We start from the raw sequence: 26,061 nt of genomic DNA, 5'->3' as shown, positions 1-26,061 counted from the left end.
AGCCCCTGCGCGGGTTATCTAGTTTGAACTGGTCGCTTTTTTAGAAGTCTAAGACCCCTGCGTGCACGTGGGATGTTTTTTTCAGTCATGGAGCCCCTGCGAGGGCTGCCCTTTTGATCCCGCACAATCTAGAGTGCCACGGTTTGGCCTCTGGTGAAAAAACTCTATGATTGTAATGTCTTTCTTGTTCCTGTAAATAATAGATTAGTTTTTAACGAGAAAAAAAACATATAGAAGGCCAGGCCTACGTAAATTCAATATTTTAGTGCTTCCACAAAAGCGGCTCCTGACCTGTAGGCATGAGGGTAGGACCAAATAATACTATGGTGAGTGAATGTGTGACAATGAAAAGGTTAGCCTGAAGGGTTTTCACATGAAATTGGAGTTCTGACCCATGGTAAGAAAAATATAACATACATTCTTCCTTTAACTAGTCTGCAATATATCACATTGATAATCATACAATCTTGTACATTCATATGTGTTTTAAATCTTACTAAACATAAAGAAAGTTCGAAGCTTATTATTAGCAATGAAGCTTGCCAAGTAAGATTCTTCGAGCCATTCAACAATAGATCATGGTAATCAAAAAAACCTAATTAAAAATCTTATAACTCAAATGAAGATATGCTTTCAATCAACACATTTGAATTATAAAGAAAGTCTTGCGAAAGAAATTTGATCTGATTTTATGCAGAAATCTTGTCAAGATTGCGAGAACTTGACATAACCATCAACAAAGGATGAAGTTCCTTGACCCCTTGATATGTTTCTAAACACTCAAATGATGAATCATCAAATTTGGGTGGCTTAGAAAGATCAACCCGGAGATGTGCACAACTATCATATGAATCGATAAATGCATCATAAATGCCACTAATTTGATCAGGTTTGATATTTATCTCATGGGAATATTTGTGAATAAAATATTTGGATGAATTGAATAGGGGATTTCCTTGAACATTTAAATTTACATTTCCTTCCTCGTCACCTATTCAAAACAACTAATGAACAACAAATTCAGCCTTCTCATTTTATGATCGCGAAACAACACCATCACACACTTGATTGTGATTAAGACCAACCAGATAAAAATATGGAGAGATAAATGGTATGACAAAGTCATCAAAAACTTCAATCTATAATGAATAGTGTGTAAAGGATGAAGAAAAACTAAATGTATCAAATCGATAATCATCAATTGCAATTGATTCTGAATCAAAATCGAAATTTTGTGCAGTGATATCACCTTGCAAAAAAAATGGATCATCATAGAATGTATCTTCAACTTTTTTCTACTCTATCTGTGTGATGTAACCATATTGCACTTGACCACCATTAGAAACACTAAATTGAGATTTAATAGAATCTGAAACAATTTCTAGTGGCGCAAATTGCTAAGGTGAATCAAGACACAAAGGGTTATAAAATTTAAATGTAGAGGATCAAAAGTATCCCTTAAAGCAATAATATCGTTGATAAAATTAGATTCAAAGTTGAGCTTAAGATCTTGGTCATGAGAATTAGATTTAGGTGGAATAAGTGGATCAACAATCTGATTTTCAGGTTTTTCCAACTTCGACATCAGTACACAAGACCACTTTGTTTGATCAAGAAAAAGGAAGAGGAGAATGAACAAAATGGATATATTCCTCCTCTAAGATTTGAGGTGTCTCATGAATGGGAAGGTATTAGGAAATAGAATATGGATGAGATTATGATTTTTCCAAAGCAACCTTAACCAAATACTGAAACTTTTCAATAATGCAATACCACTCCACATCTTAAAAAAAAACATAACAAAGATGGAGAAATCATTCAGCAAAATCCTCTAATGATTCATCAGAATTCATTCTAAGTTGATTAATCCATTTAGACACATTTTTATAATTTTACCTTTCAAAATCTTGATGCAAGTCCTTCAAAAGTTGTTTGAATAAATTCCAATGAATCAATGGGTAAGGTATGACACTATTTCTTAACACGACCATCAATTGTGAGGGTGAATAATCGACAAGCAACATATTCACAATTCACTTCATAAAAATCACAAAATTTAAGAAATTGAACGGTATGCTCAAGAAAGGATGTTCCAACCTCACCATTAAAATTTAATTAAGGCAAGTTATGAATTAATTTCATGGGGATTTTAACATTTCCACTCTTAGAAAAACACCTAGTGATTATTATTTAGGAAGGAGTCTTTTAAGATGAAAGATTGAAACAAAAATTTACAGGCTCATATTGTCATCTGACCCTCCTACTAGCACTAGAATGTTGACAATGCTAAAAGATGCCAACATACAGGGGGTCTCCCCGATATGATGTCCCAACGAGACCTCACACCATTTGGGATAGGAGCCCCATTTGGGAATTCAACCCAACCACCATTATATTGATCTTAAACATTAGCCTTGGATGCAATCAACAACACAAGAGAGTATGCACATTACTTTGAAATAAGCAAGTGAGTTAACTTTGTGAAATACCAATAGCAATGTATAAAAATCATTTAATGGATGGGAAAAGAGAGAGTGATCCTTTAGAATTTATCTAAATGGGAAATCTACAGAATATTGTAAAAGTGCTTAAGGATTCATGAGGTTAATTGCAATTTTTATCATGATTTTTTGAGTGCTTTTATGTAAATTTCATGTATAAATTAACATAAACAAATGACTGAACAACAACATATAAAAGACATGAACATCACCAAAACAGTATTACAACATAACATGATGAAGGAGTTCACCCAGACTGTGCTACATCTCCTTGGTCCAGCTTCCAATGGCTTGACCCTCTCTATTATGCTCAAAAGTGTGAATACATCAGTTTACAATGCTCAAACAGCTCTAAAACCTACTCCAATGGCTCCAGAATACCCAAAAATGCATGTCTAGCCTCTTCTCCTCTTGAATTAGTTAAAAACTAAAGAAGTTATGGCTTCCCTAGCTCTTGCATTATTCGCTCTACAAATTTCCCCAAGCCCAACACCGGTCCTATATTTTCGCCCCAAATTATGCTAACTGAGCACCATTTTTCCCAAAATCCAGCGCATTTTGTGGGCACCTTAATTCAGCCTCTAAGGCCTTAACTCCAAAAAATGTGGTCGTGTGGAGGCCACGTGCCCGGGGGCCAGGGCTAACCGCCCGCCCCCACTAGCCTGTCCCCCAATCCTCCACCCATGGTCGTGTTGAATGCATGTGCTCAGGTGCTGGCCCCTGAGGTTGGCCCCTTTTCGGATGGTGTACAACGTAAAGTTTAAATACAATTGGCATATCAATATATAATAAGCAATATAGTGGTGCGTTGGTAGTTGGCAAGGTTTGTTGGATGGAGGTTTGGTGTTCGACCCTCGCTCGGTCCATTCGACCCTTAAAAAGATTTTTGGTGGCCCCCATGCTGCCACGTGGTAGCCTTTGGTTCGGTCATATGGTAGCCTGTGGTTGGCCACCAAGCCACCAATGAAATTCACCCAAATCAAAACCAATGAAATTGTTCCACTTGGCACTACCTGATTCTCTGGAGAAAAGATATCCGGATGCCACATCACCTACCACATCATCCTGCCATGTCAGTAGTACGAACTATTGACTCGGCTGTTACAATTTTTTCCAAATTTACCTATTTTGGAAAATGAACAGACCATGTTTATGGGAGCATACAAATTCCATTTCACGCAAAACAAGTTGTGCCAGATTCAGGACGAAGAGTACTACGCGGTCATTCATGTTCCACACTGATTTGAAAACTTTGAATTTTGAGCAAATTTTTAAGCACTTGATCATTCCTGCCCACTAGAAGCTTTTTGACCCCAAAAGATCACTTTCAGTTGTTCAGCAAGTGAGGGTACAGTTCCCTCACCTTTCCAATCTCAATCCATTCGGCTTTGGAAGGATTTGTTCCTTTGAGCCCCACACAAAGATAATCCACATTCCCTTGTTTTGAAGACCTTGTTCTTCTGTCAAGAATGGTGTCTTGTTGTAGTTCATTAAGGTATTCAGGAGATAAATCTTCAATGGACAGAATTTGAACATTCTCTCCTTGATCTTCAATTAGAGGAGGCTCATATAACCTTAAATTTTCCACATTAACAACAACATAATTTTGCATATATGAAAACAAATCCAACTTGAAGGCATTGTCACCAATATTTTCCAAAATTCTGAATGGACCATATCGAATTGCTATCATCTTTTTACCTTATGGCATCAAAATATACATTTTGCTAAACCTATCCACAAATATATACAAATAATCATGACCTCTTTTTGACAATGGAAGATCTCCTACAAAATCCATAGAAACACTCTCCTATGGTCGTGAAGTTACCAAAAGTGGTGTGTACAATCCTAACTTCCTATTGCTAGGCTTACTGACTAGACATAATGAACATCCTTTAATAAAATATGACACACTTTCAAGCATACGAGGACAATAATAATACCTCTATAGATGTGCCACCATCTTACTTACATCGAAATGACCATAAATAAGAGAATTATGTGCCTGTCCTATGATGTTGATTCTTTCTCCCTATGGAATACAAAGCTTACCAAGATGGTACAACAAGTTATCATGCAAATGATAATCAAATTCCTCTACTTGGTTAACTTGACTCAAGCTTGCATAAATATCCTGAAATTCATTATCCAACGCATACTGCTCAATATAACCTTAATGAAAAATAGAATTATGCTCAAGTAAAGTAGCGACACTAATAATATGCCTTGAAAGCATATCAACAGCTTTATTGTAGATACCTTTCTTATATCTTATCACCAAGTGGAATTTTTGAAGAAAACCCATCCATCGGAAGTGCCTTGATTGTTACAACTTAGATTGAGATTTCAAGTTTTGCAATGGCAGCTGGTAAGTGTGAATGATTGTTTCCTTACCCATCAAGTAGTGTTTCCACTTTTTCACACTTTGCACCAATGCATACAATTCCTTGTCATATGTAGGATAATTAATCATTGCACCATTGAAAGTTTCTAAATGAAAACAGATAGGCTTACCATCTTACATGAGGACTGCACCCATGGCATAGTCACTAGTATCAGTCTGGATCTCAATTAACTGTCTCAAGTCTGGAAGTGCAAGTACTGGGGTGGAATTTATCTTTTCCTTCAATGCATCAAAGGCCTTTTGTTGTTTACCTCCCCAGTGAAAAACCTTTTCACACTAGTCAATGGATCCAAAGGAGCTGCTCTGGAAGAAAAAATAGAAATGAATTTTCTCCAGTATTGGGCTGCTCCTGAAAAACTTCTTACCTCAGTAACTGTCTTGGGCCTTGGCCAATTCAAAATGACATCAACCTTGGAGTGATCTATTTTCAACTCACCTCCTCCAATAATATTCCCCAAGTAAACTAAAGAAGGTTTTTCAAACTCACACTTTGACATCTTTAAATACAATTGTTCTTTCTTTAAGACATCAAGTACTTTTCTCACATTCATGACATGTTCATCATGGTATTTTCTGAAAATTAATATGTCCTCTAAGTAGACTATAACAAACTCATCAAGAAATGGCCTCAACACATCATTCATAACATGCATGAAGGTAGCAAGAGCATTACATAAACCAAAAGGCATAACTAGCCACTCAAACAAACCTTGTTTTGTCTTGAATGTGGTCTTCCAAATGTCTCCTTCAGTAATTCTAATTTGATGGTAGCCAATCCTTAAGTCCAACTTAGTAAAATACTTTGCATATTTCAATTGATCAAGTAAATCACCTATTCTAGGCAGTGGGTAACAGTTCTTTATCGTAATCTTTTTCAATGCATGGAAGTCCACACACATGCACCATCTTCCATCCTTATTTGTCACCAAAACAATAGGTGACCCACATGGCGAAGAACTTGGCCTAATGATCCCTTTATCCAACAACTCTAGAATTTTCTTTTTAATTTATGCACTTTCCATCAATGACATCATGTGCATGCCAATGTTAGGAAGAGGATAATGTTGTTGAACTATATTTCATGTTGGATTCCTCTCTTGGGAGGCAATCCTTTTGGTTCCCGAAGCATCTCATCATATTGGTTAGCAACATCAACCAATTCAGATTTCAATCTTGAGTCACAACCTTGAAAAGCTTCATTATCAATATCATTCTTGGGTTTGATCATTAGAAGCACAAAATGTTTGCTAGAATTCACTAGTCTTTTCATCTGCCCCGCATTTACAAGTGAAAGGTTTAGTTTCTTGCTATGAGCTCTGTTGAGAAATGGAAACAAGAAATTCCAATTTAATTTGTCCTTGAATTAAACTGTGAATTAAAATAGAACTCTTTTCTCATAGCAATTTGAAATTAATTAATTAAGTTTAATTAACTTAATTAATTTAGGAAATTCGAATTGGAAGTCTTTTAGAAGACATGTATATGTTCTCCCTAACTTATAGGAGTTAAGGATGAGTTATGAATGAGTTGGAATTATTTAACTCATTTTATTGAGTCAAGTCTAGTTAAATTAGTTCCAATCAGTTTCAGGAACTAATAGTGAGTAAACAGACAGCTGGGACACTAGTGACCTAATTAGTGCTACTCTAGTTAACTAAAGATTCCACCATCAAAAACTCATGCATGTCGATTCTGAGAAAGACCCAGTTGAGACTAGAGTGCAGGGATAGTGTACTATTTGTTTTAGATTGTTTCTCAGTTGCATTGATAGTGTATGCAATCAGTAACTGATCCTTGTGAGATTGCGCTATTTTTAGAGGCTTTATTTCCCTTTAATTACAATCTATCCTTCATAGGAATTACGCATTGGAATAGAGACTTGGAGAGATTTTGAAGAGGCTAATATTTGGCCTTAATCTTTCTTATGAGTTGGAGATTGATTTTACTGAGTTTTGGGATTATTCTAGAGAGAACAAGCATTTTAATTTCATCTTGATTTTCCAGATTAATACAAAACAGATAGTGGGGTTTTGAGCTGTGGCTTTCCTCGGTAATTTATTGTGTTATGTGCCTTTGATTCTCTTCCTCTATTGATTATCATTTTCTCGATGTTTTTGGGCTTCTACTATAAACAGTAGAAGTAGATTATTTTCTCTTGTTTTAGTAGATTACATGAGCTTGTGAATCTACAGGTTTTTTTGCATGGTATCAGAGCAAGATTGTTTTTTGGGTCGATAGTATGCAGAGAATTCCTGAGAATTTAAGTGCAAAATTTTCAGACACAAATTTCATATTTGGATTCCTTGGGAAAAGATACCCAAATTCAAAAAAAATAATGAACTGAATCAGATTTCGGATGAGGGAGATATCACTAATTTAAAATCATCTCTCTAGAGAAGATTTCAAAGTTTTGAGTTTCTGGGTTACAGGTGAAAGTTGAATTTGCATACATACTTCAGGATCGGAAGATGGCATTCCATGGGTTGAGGCTTGAGTATGCCTTGGAATGCTGCTCAAATTTACAGCCTGGAGGGACAAGATGGAGGTTGTGCTAGAAGATAATGGCTTGAAGGAATTCGTTGATCAAGAAGTCCCCAAGCCAACAACTACGGATGCACAGAACTTGGCCGAATGGAAGAAATGTGTGGTGAAGGCAAGGCGAATAATCCTTGAGGGAGTTCGCAACCACATTGTCTCGAGTCTCCATGGCAAGGAAACTCTAGGTACTATGTGGAAAACATTGACAGACCTATATGAGAATAGAAGTGATCAAAGGAAGTTGGCACTGAAGGATAAACTTTGTAAAATCAAGATGGAGAAAGGCGAGATGATTCCAAAGTACCTGACCAAGTTCACTCAATGTCGGGATGAACTTGGAAGTGTTGGAATCACAGTTGTCAAGGAGGATATGGTGAGCTTTACTCTTCTTGGACTGCCAAAGAGTTGGCATGGTTATCAAGACTCTGTCAATGGTCGGGAGAAGCTGCCAGAATGGGAAGAACTATGGTCAGATTTGATGCAGGATGAGATCAGGAGGAACACCAGGGATGTATCTTCATCAAAGATTCATGATGAAGAGAATTTTGCCTTAGCGATTAAGGCAAGGAAGGTGAAAGATAAACTTTTCCATTCCAAATAAAATTCTTATCATGGAGGTAAGAAGAAGGACACGACGAAAGTTAAATCTTTCATTGTCACAAGATTGGACACTTTGCTACAAATTGTCCATTGAAGAAGTCCAAGGAGAAGTCCTCAAGAGGAATGGTGGGTGAGGCTTTGGCCTCCCAATTCGAATTGGACTTTTCCCTCATTGCATGCATGGTGTCTTCAATGATGGGAAGTGTTTGGTACTTAGACAGTGGAGCTTCTTTCCACATGACTAGTGCCAATGAATTATTCAGTGAACTGGAGGAGAAAGATCTCGAGATACATATCGATATAGGTGATGATGGTAAGTATAGTGTTACTGGTGTGGGCACTATTACTTTTTAGAGGGATCATTCAACTCCACTCACCTTGTAGAATGTTATGCATGTACCCGGACTGATGAAGAACTTGGTATTCGTTGCCATGCCTAAGGATAGAGGTTGTTGGGTCCCTATAATACTAGTGATTACCCCATTACTATTGTATTTGTACCCCTTATTAATATTGTTGTGCCCATATTTTCCCCATATTGTTATTACTGTGCCCCATAGAATCCATCTATTGTTATTTTTGTGGCTTTATATTATTATTGTTAGGTCGGCTGGGTTATATTGTGACTCCTTAGACTCCTATATATAGAAAGGAGGTTTTGTCATTTGAATCATCCAAGAATTTTTCATTTATGTAATGTAAAGGAGGTTGCCCCATCGAAGAGGCTGAATTCTAATGCGTTGATTTATCTTTTCTATCTTTTTGTGAGCTGGTTTCATAACATTTGGTATCAGAGCTTTGGATTCTAGGGTTTCGCTGCTCCAAACAGGTCGTTGTGGAATTTTCGCTATAACTCTTTTTCTAAGACGTTTCAAAAGCGAAAGAAAAAACCCATTTGAGACAAAATCGCACTGAACCTTGGGTTCAAATTTCAGATCTTTTCACGCTATAGCTGCGGAGATATGATCTGAGGAAGTGGGTCTTTTTGTAGATTCCTGAATTACATTCCAAACAGGTGACCTGGGGAAAAGCATCATAAATTTCTCTCAGAGCATCGGATTGAAATTTTGTAAAAAGGTACAGAAAGAGAACGGACTGCAGTTTCTTGTATATATTTTGCAGAGCCAAAGGTCGAAACAGGGACACGTGGCACGCCGTACAAGTTTGCTCTACTGAATTAGTCTATAATCAGGTCACTGTGGAAGATTTGGCATAACTCTTCATTGGAGAATCTAATTGGGGTCAGACTAGTGGCATTGGAAAGAGTACACAGAGGGCTACCGCAGTTCAGAATTTTAGAACTGGATGATCCGAAATTACAGAGATACATCAGAGGCAATATCGAGCTCCTACAAAGTGAAAAAAGGTGTGTAGATTTTTTAAATTTTTTCTTAAGCTTGGTTTGAAAAGTTATTTTGAAGGAATTCAAAGGGCATAGTAGAGCATTAGTATCGGTAACTGATGCCTTGAGGAAAGAAAATGAAAACACCTAGTAAGCAATCTGAAAGCTCTAGCATGACTCATGAAGAAGAGGAAGAAATGCTACATGATATATCAAAATTACAAGACCAAGTGCAACAAATTTCACTCTCACAAAAGCTAACAGAAGCTAAGATAAATGGCGTGGAATCTAAGATAAAGGGCGTGGAAGCCAAGATTGACAATTTGAAGATAGATTTGAAGGCAGATTTGACAAATTTTCTACAAGAAATACTTACTAATGGTGAAAGGGGAGTAAAGGAAACTCATGATGCGAACAAAGGAAATGTTAATCATGATTTCATAGACTCTAATGTTGGATCGAAGATGCACCATATTCCAAAAATCGATATGAGAAAGTTTGATGGCAAGGATCCCGCAACATGGATATTACAGATAGAGCAATTTTTCGATCTCAATAATGTGCAAAACACACAAAAGGTACGTATTGCAACTTTATATTTGGAACCAAATCAGTTTGTATGGTATCAATGGCTTTGCTCTTGTAAACAATTTATCACTTGGGCAATTTTTAGGGAAGAATTGATAGCACATTATGAGGATACAAAAAGCAACACTTGTTTTAGCCAATTGATAAGTCTCAAACAAAAGGGTTCAATAATGGAGCACATTGAGGAGTTCCAAAAATTGAACATAAGGGTAAAAAATATTCCAGAGGAACTTAGGATTAATGTGTTCATAGGGTCTTTAAAGGATAATATCCAACATGATGTTCGTCTTTGGGAACCTGATTCATTAGAGAAGGCATTCAGGTTAGCAAGAAAAATGGAAAGCAAAATTATGGCAACCAGAAAGCATACCACTCACAACTATAAAGACGGAAGTGTTGTTGCCACTAGTCTTCCACAACCTATAAGGTTGACACCACAACAATTGGAAGAAAAAAGAGCAAAATTGCTTTGTTACAGTTGTGATAGCAAATACACTAAAGGTCATAAGTGTGCTGAGAAGAAATTATTCTACATAGATTGTGAAGAGGAAGAAGAAAATGAGCAAGAAAGGTCAAAAGAAGAGGATATACTCCAGGAACAAAGCCTAGATGAAGAACAAATGAATCCGACCATATCTTGTAATGCATTGGCGGGAATTACCACTCCTCAAACCATCAAGATAGAATGAAAAATCAAGAAGAAAAAGGTAATAGTTTTGATTGATTCAGGAAGTACCCACAATTTTATTCATTGTAAGGTAGCAAAAGAATTGAATTGCTTCTTATATCCAACACTAGAGTGTCAAGTGATGGTTGAAAATGGAGGAACAATAAATTGCTCTAGAAAGTGCCATAATATCCATTCCAATGGGAGGTGCTAATGTTGTATTGGGAGTCCAATGGCTACAATCCTTGAGTACAATAGCTTTTAATTTTCAAGAACTTTTCATGAAATTTTCTATGGAAGGAAAGGAAGTTGAATTAAGGGGTATTGCAGGGAAACCAGGAAAGATAATCAGCTCTAACGGTATGACAAAGCTTCTAAAAAAGGAACAAAAAAGTGTAATTGCACAATTATGTTCGCTAGATGTTTCCACATTGGAATCATCTATTTCTCTAGATCTCCAAAAATTCTTGGACAATCATTCCAAGGTATTTGAGACTCCCAAATGTCTCCCACCTATTCATGATCATGATCATGCTATTCGTCTAATTCCAGGAAGTGTTCCTCCAAACATCAGGCCATACAGATATCTTTATGCCCAAAAGAGTGAAATTGAACATATGGTTGCAGAAATGCTAGAGGCTGGTATAATTCAACCGAGTCAAAGTTCTTTCTCTGCTCCAGTAGTATTGGTACACAAGAAGGATGGATCATGGCGCATGTGTCCGGATTATAGGGAGCTCAACAAGCTCACTATTAAAGATAAGTTTCCCATTCCTATCATTGATGAATTACTGGATGAATTTCATGGATCAATTTACTTCACCAAGTTGGATCTTCGTTCAGGATATCATCAAATCAAAATGAAGACTGAAGACATTCTGAAAACAACATTTAGAACTCATGAGGGTCATTATGAATTTTTGGTCATGCCTTTTGGCCTTACCAATGCACCTTCAACATTTCAAAGTTTGATGAATTCAATTTTCAAACCATTCCTTAGAAAATTTGTGTTAGTATTTTTTGATGATATACTAATCTACAGCAAGTCTTGGAAGGATCATGTTGAACATGTTGACAGGGTGCTACAACTATTGGAGTAGAAACAATTATATGCAAAAAGATCCAAATGTTTCTTTGGAGTACAAGAGGTGGAATATCTGGGTCATATTGTATCTCATGAAGGAGTTAAGGTAGACCCTAGAAAAATTAAAGCCATTAAGGAATGGAAAATCCCCACATCCATAAAGAATCTATGAGGATTTCTCAGGTTGACAAGGTATTATCGCAAGTTTGTTAAGAATTATGGGAGAATAGCAGCACCTTTAACAACACTATTGAAGAAAGATGCATTTTCATGGACTCCAGAAGCAACAAAGGCCTTCGAACATCTTAAAGAGGCAATGTGCCAAGCACCTGTCTTAGCTACACCGGACTTCACAAAAACCTTTATTGTGGAATGTGATGCTTTAGGAAATGGAATTGGTGTTGTTTTAATGCAAGATGAAAGACCCATTGCTTTTGAAAGTCGTCCAATCAAGGGAAATTTTTTACACAAAGCTATTTATGAGAAGGAAATGTTGGCAATACTCCATGCACTTAAGAAATGGCGACCCTACCTAATGGGAAGACACTTCAAGGTAAAAATGGATCATGATAGCCTTAAATACTTTTTAGAACAAAGATTATCCTCTAAAGAGAAACAAAAGTGGGTCACAAAGATGTTGGGTTATGACTTTGAAATCATCTACAAAAAAGGGAAGCAAAATGTGGTGGCAGATGCACTCTCAAGAAAGGATGAGGATGTGGAAGCATTGTTGTGCACCATTTCTATTATCCAACCAAATTGGATAAACGAAGAAAGGGAGGAATGGAAGAATGATGAAGAAGTGTGGGCACTTATTCGAAAGTTACAACAAGATTCCAGTACGTCGATACATTTAGCTGGAAAAATGATTCGTTATGGTACAAAGATTGCTTATACCTCTATAAGAATTCCCAGCTAAAACAAAAGATTCTTATGGAATTGCACACTTCTCCCTTAGGAGGGCACTCGGGATTTTTAAAAACTTACCAAAGGGTTAAGAAGGAATTTTTTTGGGATGGCCTTAAATCAGATATTCAAAAGTTTGTGGCGGAATGTTTGGTTTGCCAACAAAATAAAGTTGAAACAATTAAGACACCGGGTCTATTACAACCTTTATCCATTCCAAGCCAACGTTGGGAGGAGGTTTCAATGGATTTTATCACAGGTTTACCCAAGTCTGAGGGAAAGAGTGTCATCATGGTGGTAGTTGACAGACTTACCAAGTATGCACACTTTTGTGCATTATCACATCCATTTAAAGCCAATATAGTTTCTACTGCATTTATGGAAACAATTCAAAAGCTACATGGAAACCCAAAGATTATTGTAAGTGACAGAGATTCCATTTTCACTGGAAATTTTTGGACAGAATTATTTTCTTGTCTTGGTACTCAGTTAGCTCATATCTCATCTTATCATCCTCAATCTGATGGGCAAACTAAGATAGTAAACAAATGTTTGGAGGGATATCTGCGTTGCTTTGTATCTAATAAACAAACACAATGGGTCAAATGGTTGCCTCTAGCTGAATGGTGGTATAACACTTCCTTCCATACAGCAACAAAAATGACCCCATTTATGGCACTTTATGGGTATCATCCACCACCCATCACATCATATTTAAGAGAAAATTCTAAGGTTCAAGCAGTGGAACATCACATCGAACATCAACAACAAGTCCTCCAACTCTTAAAGGATAACCTGGTGTTGGCACAGAATAGAATGAAACAACAGGCAGATCAACATCGCAGTGAAAGAAGTTTTGATGTAGGTGATTGGGTATTCCTACGGCTACAACCATATAAGCAAATGTCCCTCAAGCAAGCTAAGAAGGATAATGAATTATCACCAAAGTATTATGGTCCGTACAAGGTGTTGCAAAAGATTGGTACTATGGCATACAAATTGGAGCTTCCTGCAGCTTCTCGATTGCACCCAGTGTTCCATGTTTCATGTTTAAAGAAGGTTATAGGCGATAAGCTCCCAGTTCAAACAATATTGCTAGAACTTGACGAGGAAGGAAAAATTATATTGGAACCAGAAGCAGTCACAGAAACAAGAACTCGACAGCTACGAAATCGATCAATTTCAGAGTATCTTATCAAGTGGAAGAACTTATCTGTTGAAGATTCCACATGGGAGGATGAGAATTTTATACAGAAGCATCCAGAACTACTAAAGCATTGAGGACAACACTTTTTTGAAGGAGAGGGTCATGTTGGGTCCGTATAATACTAGTGATTACTCCATTACTATTGTAGTTGTACCCCTTATTAATATTGTTGTGCCCCTATTGTCCCCATATTATTATTACTGTGCCCCATAGAATCCATCTATTGTTATTTTTGTGGCTTTATATTATTATTGTTAGGTCAGCTAGGTTATATTGTGACTCCTTAGACTCCTATATATAGAAAGGAGGTTTTGTCATTTGAATCATCCAAGAATTGTTCATTTATGTAATGTAAAGGAGGTTGCCCCCTCGAAGAGGCTAAATTCTAAGGCGTTGATTTATCTTTTCTATCTTTTTGTGAGTTGGTTTCATAACAGAGGCTATGATGTGATATTTTCGAAAGGAAAGGCGTTCCTTCGACACATAGCCATGGGTCAAGTAAAGAAGATAGGGATTCAAGTTTAGAATATCTATAAGACAGAGGTAGAGGAATGTGTTGCTTTGAGTTCAAAATTGGAAAATATGTTGAGCCGAGATATCGACGAGTTTTGGCACAGGCGATTGGGCCACTTGCATCATGGGGCTTAGAAGATATTGTAGCAAATCTCTACCGGTCTTCCCAAAGGTACGCTTGAGCAAGTTGATATTGTTGGTTTGTGTTATATTCTTTCCACGACTAGCCCACGTAGTTAACCGGGGGGTTAGAGGGGGGGGCAACCACCCCTTCGTTGTGTCTATTGCATAGTGGGGGGGTCACAGGGGATTTGAGGGGTGCAAGTAACCCCCCTCTATGGGGTCCAGGGTAGCGCCCCAGAATTTTTTTTTTTGGACCTTATATTAGGTTGGGCAAACCAACCTATGGTTTTGTGCATGTTTTTCGCACATGGTTTTGGACGCGATGGTTTTCAGTCCTTGGTTTTTTATTTGATGGTTTTCAGTCCATGGTATTAGATGCTTCAGCATGTATAAATATGTATTGTAACATTGAAAGGAACATAATGAAAAATCAAGCTAGTAGTCCTAGTTTTGGGATCTAGGGGAAAATATTTGTGTATATGTGGTTTATGTGTTATGTTCTCGTATTGTTTATTTTCCGGGTTTTAGAGTTCGTATGCAGGTAATTTCTGTACGGGGTTAAAACCTACATTTGGTATCAGAGTTGTTTTGGCTTCAAGGGGATTCCTTTATTGCTGAGGGGTTTCGGTCGGGCCTGTGGTAGACCCTATTCAGTGGGAGATCTGCGAGATCGATTCTAGTGGTGAAAGAATATGGTGAGCAGTGGAAAGATAGAGATCGAGAAATTTAATGGTCAGAGTTTTGAGATGTGGAAACTCAAGATGGAGGATCTGTTGGTGGATAAAGATCAGTGGATCATGGTAGATCCGGGTACTAAACCAACGAGAGTGTCTGATGAAGAATGGAAGAAGTTGGATCGAAAGGCAAAGATCACAATACGATTGTGTGTCTAAGATTCAGTATTGTTGAATATATCAGGGGAAGTTACAGCGAAGGCTTTGTGGGACAAGTTAGGGACTTTGTACCAATCTAAGTCTCTGGTGAATAAACTATTCCTACGGAAAAAGTTGTATAACTTGAGGATGAAAGATGGAGACTCGGTGACAGAGCATCTGAACGCATTTAATACTGTGGTAAGTCAGTTATTATCTGTTGATATTAAAATTTCATATGAAGATAAGTGCACCAGTTTGTTGTGTTCTCTACCAGATTCGTGGGATAGTCTATTTATTGCAATAGGTAGCAATGCAACTGCCTTGCAGTTTGATGAAATAGTCTCATCCTTGCTGACGAAGGAAATGAGACAGAAAAATATGGAGAACCAGAATGGTGATGCTTTTTCCGTACGAGGACGGTCCCAAAAAAAAAACAAAAATAAGTCATCGAGTGGGAGGTCTATATCTAGAGGGAGATATAAATCTCCAGGAAAACCTGTAAAGGTGGTGTTCTGGAAATGCTAAAGGAAGCGCACTACAAAAGGGACTGTAAATATAAAGCTCCTAATAAAGGAAAGGAATCTGATGATGCTCCTTCTGCAGAGGAAAAAACCACCTCAGATAAAGGTGGGTATGTGTACTTGGCTTCTTCAAGTACACATGTAGATCATGAGGCATGGTTGATTGACTCAGGTGCATCCTTTCACTTCACTCCCCATAGAGAGTGGTTCTGCGAGTATGAGAAATATGATGGTGGTGATGTCTTCTTGGGGGATGAAAGAAAGGCTAGAATCGTTGGTAGCAAAAAAGTAAAGTTGAAGTTGCAAGGTGGAAGGGTTAGAACACTTCCGGGTGTTCTGCATATTCCTACATTAGCCAGAAATCTGATTTTTGTAAGCAAGCTGGATGACGCAGGTGTGAAAACAATGTTTGATAAGGATACCTGCAATATGGTTTGGGGAGCACTGGTATTGATGCGGGGAGTTTGGATTGGAACTATGTACAAGCTACAAGGTAGCACTGTTGTTGGTGGGTGCAACAGTTTTGTGGTTCCTAAAAGTGGAGCAGAAAATCTAGTGGTCTCTGGATAGAAGACCATGCTGTGGCATCAAAGGATTTGACATATTGGAGAGAAGGGACTTCGAATAATTCACGGTAAAGGTATGGTAGAAGGTATGAGTAATATCTCTCTGGATTTTTATTTTTGTGAAAATTGTGTATATGGGAAGAAAAATCAGGTTAGTTTCCCCTCTGGTGGTAAGAGGGTGAAACAGATATTAGAGCTTGTGCACAGTGATGTGTTTGTACCTGTGAAGGTTCCATCACTGGGTAATTCTATGTACTATGTATCATTTATAGATGATTTCTCAAGGAATACATGGATATATTTCCTTAAGAATAAATCTGAATTCTTTGACAGGTTTAAGGAATTTAAGGCTCTGGTGGAAAACCAGACAGAGAAGAAGATAAAGGTGTTGAGGTCAGATAATGGTGGATAGTTTTGCTGCAAGGAATTTGAAGAATTTTGTAAGAAGCGTGGTATAGCACGACAGAAGACTACTCCATACACACCCGAGAAAAATGGAGTTGCATAAAGAATGAACAAGACGTTGATGGAAAAGGAAAGAAGCATGCTCAGTGGTGCCGGGTTAGGACAGGAATTCTGGGCAAAGGCGATGGAGACAGCATGTTACCTGGTCAATAGATCACCTTCATCAATGTTGGAGGATAAGACTCCACAAGAGGTATGGATTGGTAAGAAACCCTCTCTTTCACATTTGAAGGTATTTGGATGTGATGCATATGTACATGTTCCAGAGGAGAAAAGAACCAAGTTGGATAATAAATCTGAAAAGTGCATCTTTATTGGGTATAAGGATGGTTTAAAGGGTTATAAGCTTTGGAACCCAATAACAAGGAAGGTTGTGTACAACCAAGATGTGGTGTTCAGAGAGGTGAAAGATGTTATTAAACATGAATTCCAACCAAAGGAACCTTAGAAAATAGAGTTTGAGCTTAAGGAGGAAGAATCATACTCTACAGCAGAGGAGGAATCAGAAGATGAAGATCCACAAAATCCGGGTGTGAGAAGATTAGTTCGAGAAAGAAGGCAGTCAGAAAGGTATAGTCCACTTCTTTCTGTTCAAATTTTGCTTTATCTATTACTAATGATGATCTCAGAACTGTGAAGGAAGAAGTATTTTCAAAGGATGGAAAACTTTGGAAAGAGGCCATGGTTGATGAAATGGAATCTTTGCACAAAAATGAGGCTTGGGATCTGGTGGATTTTCCAGCTGGAAGGAAACCCATTGGCAGCAAATGGGTGTTCAAGAAGAAGACAAATGCAAAAGGAAATGTGGAGAAATACAAAGCTCGATTGGTAGCAAAAGGTTATTCCCAGGTGCCAGGAATTGATTTTGGTGATATTTTTTCTCCTGTTGCCATGGCAGCTTCTATTAGATTACTTTTATCTATTGTTGTTGCTTTTGATTTTGAGGTAGAACAGATGGATGTGAAGACAACATTTCTTCATGGGGATTTGGAAGAGGAGATCTACATGAAGCAACCTAAAGGTTTTGCGATGAAGGGTAAGAAAGAAATCTTATGCAAGTTAAAGAAGTATTTGTATGGGTTAAAATAGTCACCAGGATGTGGTATCAGAAATTTGATACATTTATACGGGGACTTGGCTTCACCAGAAGCAAAGTAGATCACTGTGTGTATTTTAAATTAATTGGTGACCGTGTTATTGATCTGGTCTTGTATGTGGATGATATTTTTCTGGTTGGGAATGACAAAGAAATTATCCAGGATTTGAAGACCCAATTGTCCTCCAAATTCAACATGAAATATATTGGTGCTGCAAACTATATTTTGGGTATAGAAATTAAAAGAGACTGGGAAAAGAAGAAGCTTTGGTTAAACTAGAGGAAGTATGTCGAGACAATACTGCAGAGGTTTTAAACCAGTGAAGGTTCCTATTCCTGTAGGTATGAGGTTATCTGCTGAAAAGTGTCCCAAGACACAAGAAGAGGAAGAGGACATGTCCCGTGTTCCATATGCAAGTGCAGTCGGTAGCCTGATGTATGCAATGGTCTATACTAGACCCAACATCGCACATGCAGTGGGAGTATTGAGAAGGTTTATGTCAAAACTAGGGAAGGAGCACTGAATAGTAGTGATGCGGGTTTTTAGGTATTTGCATGGCACTAGTGATTATGGTTTGTGCTACCAAGGAATACCAACATTGGACAGAATGTTGGATATCTGTGGCTTTGTTGATGCAGACTGGGTTGGAGATCTGGATCAGAGAAGATCTACAAATGGGTATGTGTTTAATCTATTTGGAGGAGCAGTTAGTTGGATGAGTAAGAAACAATCTGTAGTGGCACTATCAACTACAAAGGTAGAATACATGGTAGCCACTCATGCAAGCAAAGAAGCAGTTTGGTTGCAGAGATTGTGTTCAAGTATGGGGTTAGTATAGGGAGCTATAAGGATAGACTGTGACAGCCAAAGTGCAATTTTCTTGGCAAAGAACCCTGCATATCATTCCCAGACAAAGTACATTGATGTTCAGTATCACTTTGTGAGGGATGTGATAGAAGACAAAAAGGTGTTGTTGGTAAAGGTGGACACTTTGAAGAATATTGCAGATGCATTGAAAACATCTGTGAGCTTTGAGAATTTCTCTTGGTGTAGAGAAACAATGGGCATTGCAGGGCTGGATAAATGACTAAGCTCTCTTGTGGCCCCCTGTGGAAAGAAAACAAGTGGGAGAATGTTGGGTTGTGTTATATTCTTTCCACGACTAGCCCACGGAGTTAACCGAGGGGTTAGAGTGGGGGACGGGGGCCCCCCTTCGTTGCGCCTATTGCGTAGTGGGGGGGTCATAGAGGGTTTGAGGGGTGTAGGTAACCCCCCTCTATGGGGTCTGGGGAAGCGCCCCGGAAAATTTTGTTTTTGGACTGTATAGTAGGTTGGGTGGACCAACCTATAGTTTTGTGCATGTTTTTCGCACATGGTTTTGGACGCGATGGTTTTCGGTCCATGATTTTGGATGTGATGGTTTTCAGTCCATGGTATTGGATGCTTTGGCATGTATAAATATGTATTGTAACATTGAAAGGAACATAATGAAAAATCAAGCTGGTAGTCCCGGTTTTGGGATCTAGGGGAAAATCTTTGTGTCTATGTCTTTTATGTGTTATGCTCTAGCATTGTTTATTTTCTGTGTTTTAGAATTCGTATGTAGGTAATTTCTGTACAGGGTTAAAACCTACAGATACATGAAAGGGTTGTACTTTAGGAAAAATACACCAAGTCTTCCTTTGAAGAAAGAGACAGTCGAGCAAAGTTTATTCTAAAGGGAGTCCATTCAGATGTTTGTGGACTATTCTCGACAATATCCACTGCCAAACAAAGATATTATGTTATATTTGTAGATGGCTATTCTTGTAAATGTTGGATATTTTTCATGTAGAGAAAGGATCAGACATTCACAAAGTTTTGTGAATTCAAAGAATTGGTCGAGAAAGAGTCGGGCAAGAAGGTTAAAGCTTTATGGAGTGCTAACGATGGAGAATATGTGTCCAATGAGTTTAAGAACTTCTGTGCAATGGAATGGATTAAACGAGAGTTGACAGCACCTCATAACCCTCAATAGAATGGGGTTGTTGAGAGGAAGAACAAAATCATAGTAGGGGGAGCAAGGGCGATGTTGCATGATCAAATCTTACCACTACACTTGTGGGCTGAGGCATGCAACACAGTGGTTTATGTTCAGAACTATAGCCTACACCGGATACTTGAGAGTAAAACACCAAAGGAAGATTATTATGGTAAGAGGCCAGATGTTGGTCACTTCAGGATTTTTGGGTCATCGGTTTATTTCCATGTGACCAAAGATGCACGGAAAAAGCTTGAGCCAACAACAGATTTGGGGATCTTTGTGGGGTACACTGATACTCCCCAAAACTATTGGGTGTACATGAAAACCATTCAGATGGCAGTGGTTCGCAGGATGTCAATTTTAATGAGGAGAAGTCCATGTGAGTATCCCTTGAGAGGGAGCTTCAACTACATGCAGAGGAGGAACTTTTAATTCCTAAGATTGAGGAGCCTCAAATTGATGTGGAGCAGCCACATGTAGAGGTTTCGGGAGTGGAGACATCCACTCAAGCAGAGTCTTCCAAAGAGGGAATAAAGCACACTAGAGAGGATGACATATTGTTGGATGATGCACAAGAGAATGTTAGAGCACCCTCTTCTCAGCACAGACAGAGGAGGTCACCAGAGAGGTACACTGGATACATGGCACTTATGGGTGCATGTGTTGTGATAGAGCCATCTTCCTTTCAGGAAGCATTGCAACAACCAGTTGTGGTTAATGTGATGATGGAGGAGTATGACTCCATAGTTCGAAACAGTGTTTGGGATGTGGTCCCGAGACCAGAGGAAAAGTCAGTTGTGAACTCCTGTTAGCTTTACAAGGTAAAGAAAGACGTATATGGTAGTGTTGAGAAGCATAAGGCCAGATATGTGGCCCGTGGCTTTTCACAGATAGAGGGGATTGACTATGATGAGACCTTTGCTCCTGTTGTAAAGTACTCATCTATCATATCTATTTTGGCACTATCTGCACAGATGGATTGGAGTATCCATTAGATGGATGTGAAGACTACCTTCCTCAATGGCATGATTGAGGAAGATGTGTACATAGAGCAGCCCAAAGGTTTTAAAACCTTGGACCATGAGTTGCATGTGTGACGACTCAAGAGAGCATTGTATGGGCTGAAGCAAGCACCCTGTGCTTGGTACACCAGGATAGATAGCTACATCACTAGATTGGGCTTCACAAATAGTGAATCAGATGCAAACCTGTATCACATAGTGGTGGAAGGTAAGTTGTTTATCATTGTAATTTATGTAGATGATCTTATACTAACAAGTGATGATAAGCTCATCAAATCTTGTAAGGAGAACCTTGAAAGAGAGTTTGAGATGAAGGACATGGGGCTCATGCATTACTTTCTTGGCATGGAGGTATGGCAAGGAGATGGGGAGTTGTTTGTTTCTCAAGGAAAGTATTCCAATGAGATACTCAGGAGATTTCGCATGGAGAGCAGTAAACCCATGGAGACTCCTCTTGCTGGTAACTAGAGGAAGGAAGATGCTACTTTAGGAGAAGTAGTGGAAACTACTATTTATAGGCAGCTTGTGGGTTCACTCATTTACTTGCTGAACACATGACCAAATATGTGCTATGCAATTAACCAACTTAGTCAAGCGATGGTTAGGCCTATCAAGCTGTATTGGAAGGCAGAAAAGCATGTATTGAGATACCTCAGAGGCACTACTCAATTTGGATTGTGGTACAGACGGACAGAGGGAGTGAAGCTTCAAGGCTTCACCAATGCAGATTGGGCGGGGAGTCCATCTGACAGGAAGAGCTCATCAGGAGGGATCTTTAGTATTGGGTTAGCTGAAATTTCTTGGTACAATAGGAAATAGAGATCGATTGCACTCAGTTCGACAGAGGTAGAGTACATGGTTGCAACTCAAGCAGCATGTGAGGCTATCCGGATGAGGAAGATCCTAGTTGGTTTTTTTGGTCAGAAGATGGATCTGACAGTGATTTATTGTGATAATCATAGTTGTATCAAACTCTCTGAAAATCCAGTTTTTCATGATCGGTCTAAGCTTATAGATATCCGGTATCATCATCTCATAGATTGTGTATTGAGGTGGATCATGTTGTTAGATTACATTCCCACGAAGGAGAAATATGTTGACATCTTGACAAAGGCATTGCCAAGACGTAAATTTGAGTTTCATAGTGAAAGGATTGAGGTAGTGGATAATCCCTTTCTTGTTGAGAGGGAGTGTTGAGAAATGGCAACAAGAAATTCCAATTTAATTTTTCCTTGAATTAAATTGTGAATTAAAATAAATTTATTTTCTCATAGCAATTTGAAAATAATTAATTAAGTTTAATTAACTTAATTAATTTAGGAAATTCGAATTGGGAGTCTTTTAGAATACATGTATATGTTCTCCCTAACTTATAGGAGTTAAGGATGAGTTATGAATGAGTTCTAATTAGTTAACTCATTTTATTGAGTTAAGTCCAATTAAATTATTTCCAATCAATTTCGGGAACTAATAGTGAGTAAATAGCCATTTGGGACACTAGTGACCTAATTAGTGCTACTTTAGTTAACTGAAAATTCCACCATCAAAAACTCATACATGTTGATTCTAAGAAAGACCCAGTTGAGACTAGAGTGGAGGGATAGTGTACTACTTTTTTTAGATCTTTCGGAGTTCCACTGATAGTGCATGCAACCAGGAATTGATCCTTGAGGGATTGTGCTATTTTTAGAGGCTTTATTTCCCTTTAAATACAAGTTATCCTTCATAGGAATTACACATTGGAATAGATACTTGGAGAGCTTGTCAAGAGGCTAGGATTTGGCCTTAATCTTGCTTATGAGTTGGACATTGATTTTACTGAGTGTTGGGATTGTTCTAGAGAGAACAAGCGTTATCTTGATTTTCCAGATTAATACAAAACAGATAGTGGGGTTTTGAGTTGTGGATTTCCCTGGATATTTATTGTGTTATGTTCTCTTGATTCTCTTCCTCTATTGATTATTGTTTGCTCAATGGTTATGGGCTTTTGTTGTAAAGAGTAGAAGTAGATTCTTGTTTCTTGTTTTAGTAGATTACATGAAATTGTGAATCTAAAGGTTTTTCTACATGCTCTTACAATGTATTCTACTTCATCTTTGAACAAATGGTATTTGTTTTCATGTCTATGGAAGATAGTTTTTATGTCATAGAGATATGGGCTACCCAAAACTATACTACATATGTCTAATGGCACAACATCGAGTTCCACTTCATCTATGAAATTTGTAGTAATGGTGAATTTCAGTCTACACTTTCTAGCTACTTGCAATTGTGCATTGTCACACACCCATCCTAATGGATATGGATTATGATGTGGAATGGTTTCCAAGTTTAAAATTTTGGCTATGTTTTTAGAGATGAGATTGGATTGAGAGCCACTATAAAAAAGAGTATCAATTTTTCTATGTTTTGAGATTACCCTTATGTGAAAAAGTTATATCCTCTTCTTTTCATTTAGAGTTTCATTGTGTAAATTTCAAGTACTAGTGCTAGCAATTGATTCTTTTCCTTTCATACCCATGGCTGTAATTTTACTTTCATCACCTGAATCAGATCCCAAATACTGTTGAGTGGTTGCAACTATCTTTTGTTTTCCCTTGTTGTTGAATTTATTTGGTTTCATATCAGGATGAAGCTTCCAACAATGGTCTTCATCATGACCCTCTTTGGAACAATGTTTACATATTTTTTTCTCTCCTTCCTTTCTAATGGATGCATTTTTATTTCCTTTCCCTTTGAAACCCTTTCCTTTCTCTCCACCCTTAAATGACTTCTTTTTACCCTCTTCTAGAATATTTTTCCCTCTTGCTTCAAGATGAGTGACTTGCACACAAACCTCATCTAGACTAGTGGGATTAAACATAAGGATAGTATGCCTTAGGTAGCTGTGCAAACCCCCTATATACTTCAACAATGTATCTCGTGATTGCAAATCTACACCTAACATTGGAGACCTTATTCTAAATTTTTGGGTATAATCTTGCACATTTTTACCTTTAAGTTGTCTAAAGTTCTGCCAATTCATGAAGGATTCATGCATATATACTAGAGGGTAAAATTGTCTTTTAATTGCAGCAATGCAATCAGACCAAGAAATTGAGATCTTACCATGTTTTTTTTCTCTTCTTGTGTCTTGGCTTCCCACCATATTAGTGTTGCACCCTCCATTCTGAAGGAAGCTAGATGAATATTTGTTTCATCATCTTGAAGGTTTTGAATTCTTCAATAGACCTCCAACTAATGAACCCAATTTTAAAGCTTCTCTGCATTCACTTGACCATTATACATGGGCAATTAAAATTTAACATCAAGTTTTAATAGGGGTGTTTTACCAATTCCTTTTGAGGTATGTTGATGAATATGAGTAAGGGTTTTATTAGTGGAAGAGGATGAAGATGCCTATGAAATTGAAGATGAATATGATGGTGGAGGTTCACCTCCATCTCCATTAACTCCTACTCCTAAAGAACCTTCTCCTTTTGGAGGCCTGGAGCTTTCACCCTGCAGTCTTGTATTCCTCTCTTCATGGAGGACTTTTACCATCTCTATCATGTCAAAGAAATCCTTCCTAAAAATTTTATCATCCTCTTATATACTTACAGGCTCTCCTTCATGTGACATGCTTACTGAATCTTCAACTACAATTTGAGGTAGAACTGGTGGTGGATATTGTGGCAATATTGCACTTCATTCCTTGACCCAACTTCAGGGTCTTCAACTAGCTTTCCTTCTCCTCTCTTGATCTTCAACCTTGTAATCATCACATTCACTTACAAATAGTTAAATTCTCCTTGCACAAAGAAAACTAAGAGCTCTAACACTAAACTTGATATGAATGGGAAAATTAGTTTTGATGTGCTAAATCCCTCTACAAAATATTGTAAAAGTGTTTAAGGATTCGTGAGGTTAATTGTAAGTTTTATCATGAGTTTTTGCGTGTTTTTATGTAAATTTCATGTACAAATTAACATAAAAAAATAACTGAACAACAACATATAATAGACATGAACATCACCAAAACAGTATCAAAACAACACATGATGAAGGAGTTGACCCCACCTGGGCTACGTCTCCTTGGTCTAGCTTCCAATGGCTTGGCCCTCTCTATCATGATCAAAAGTGTGAATACATTAGTTTACAATGTTCAAACAAATCTAAAACCTACTTCGATGGCTCCAAAATGCCTAAAATGCATGTCTAGCCTATTTATGCCCCTGATTTGGTCAGAAAATGAACTATTCGCTCTACAAATTCCCCTAAATCCTTTCTGGATGGTGCACAACATAAAGTTTAAGCATATTGGCATATCAATATATAACAAGAAATACAGTGGCACGTTGGTAGTTGGAAAGGTTTGTTGGATGAAGGTTTGGTGTTCGACCCCCGCCCAGTCCATTCGGCCCTTTACAAGATTTTTAGTGACCACATGCTTCCATGTGGCATCCTATGGTTGGTTCACATGGCAGCCTATGGTTGACCACTAACCCACCAATGAAATTTTCCCAAATAAAAAACAATGAAATCCTGCCACTTGGCACTACCTGATTCACCATAGAAAACATAGTCAGCTGCCACATCAGCCTGCCACATTAGCAATACAGACTGCTGACTAGGTTGTCACAATTTTGCCAAATTTACCTATTTTGGAAAATGAATAGAACATGTTTCTGGGAGCATACGAAGTCCATTTAGTGTGAAACGAGTTGTGTTGGATTCAGGACAATGAGAACTACATGGTCATTCAGGTTCCACACCGATCCAACAAATTTGAATTTTGAGTAAATTTTTTAGCACCTCATCAAGAATAAAAGTAATAGTACTATCCTAATAAATACACACACAAGAATGGAAATAATCGTTATTTAACCTAAAAATTAGTTCAGAAAGTAACAACGATCATGAAAGAAAGAAAGAATGCACATTCAACAAGATTAATACCAGATCCAACAAAATAGTTCAACTTCTTTAGTACGTTTGAGTACAAACATATATTTTAAACATTAAAATAATAGTCTT

This window comes from Pinus tabuliformis, chromosome 1_1, assembly GCF_031772625.1.
Source record: "Pinus tabuliformis cultivar Carrire ecotype Pingquan chromosome 1_1, CPIR1, whole genome shotgun sequence".
In the NCBI taxonomy this organism is placed as follows: domain Eukaryota; kingdom Viridiplantae; phylum Streptophyta; class Pinopsida; order Pinales; family Pinaceae; genus Pinus; species Pinus tabuliformis.
This window is presented reverse-complemented; position numbering follows the sequence as displayed.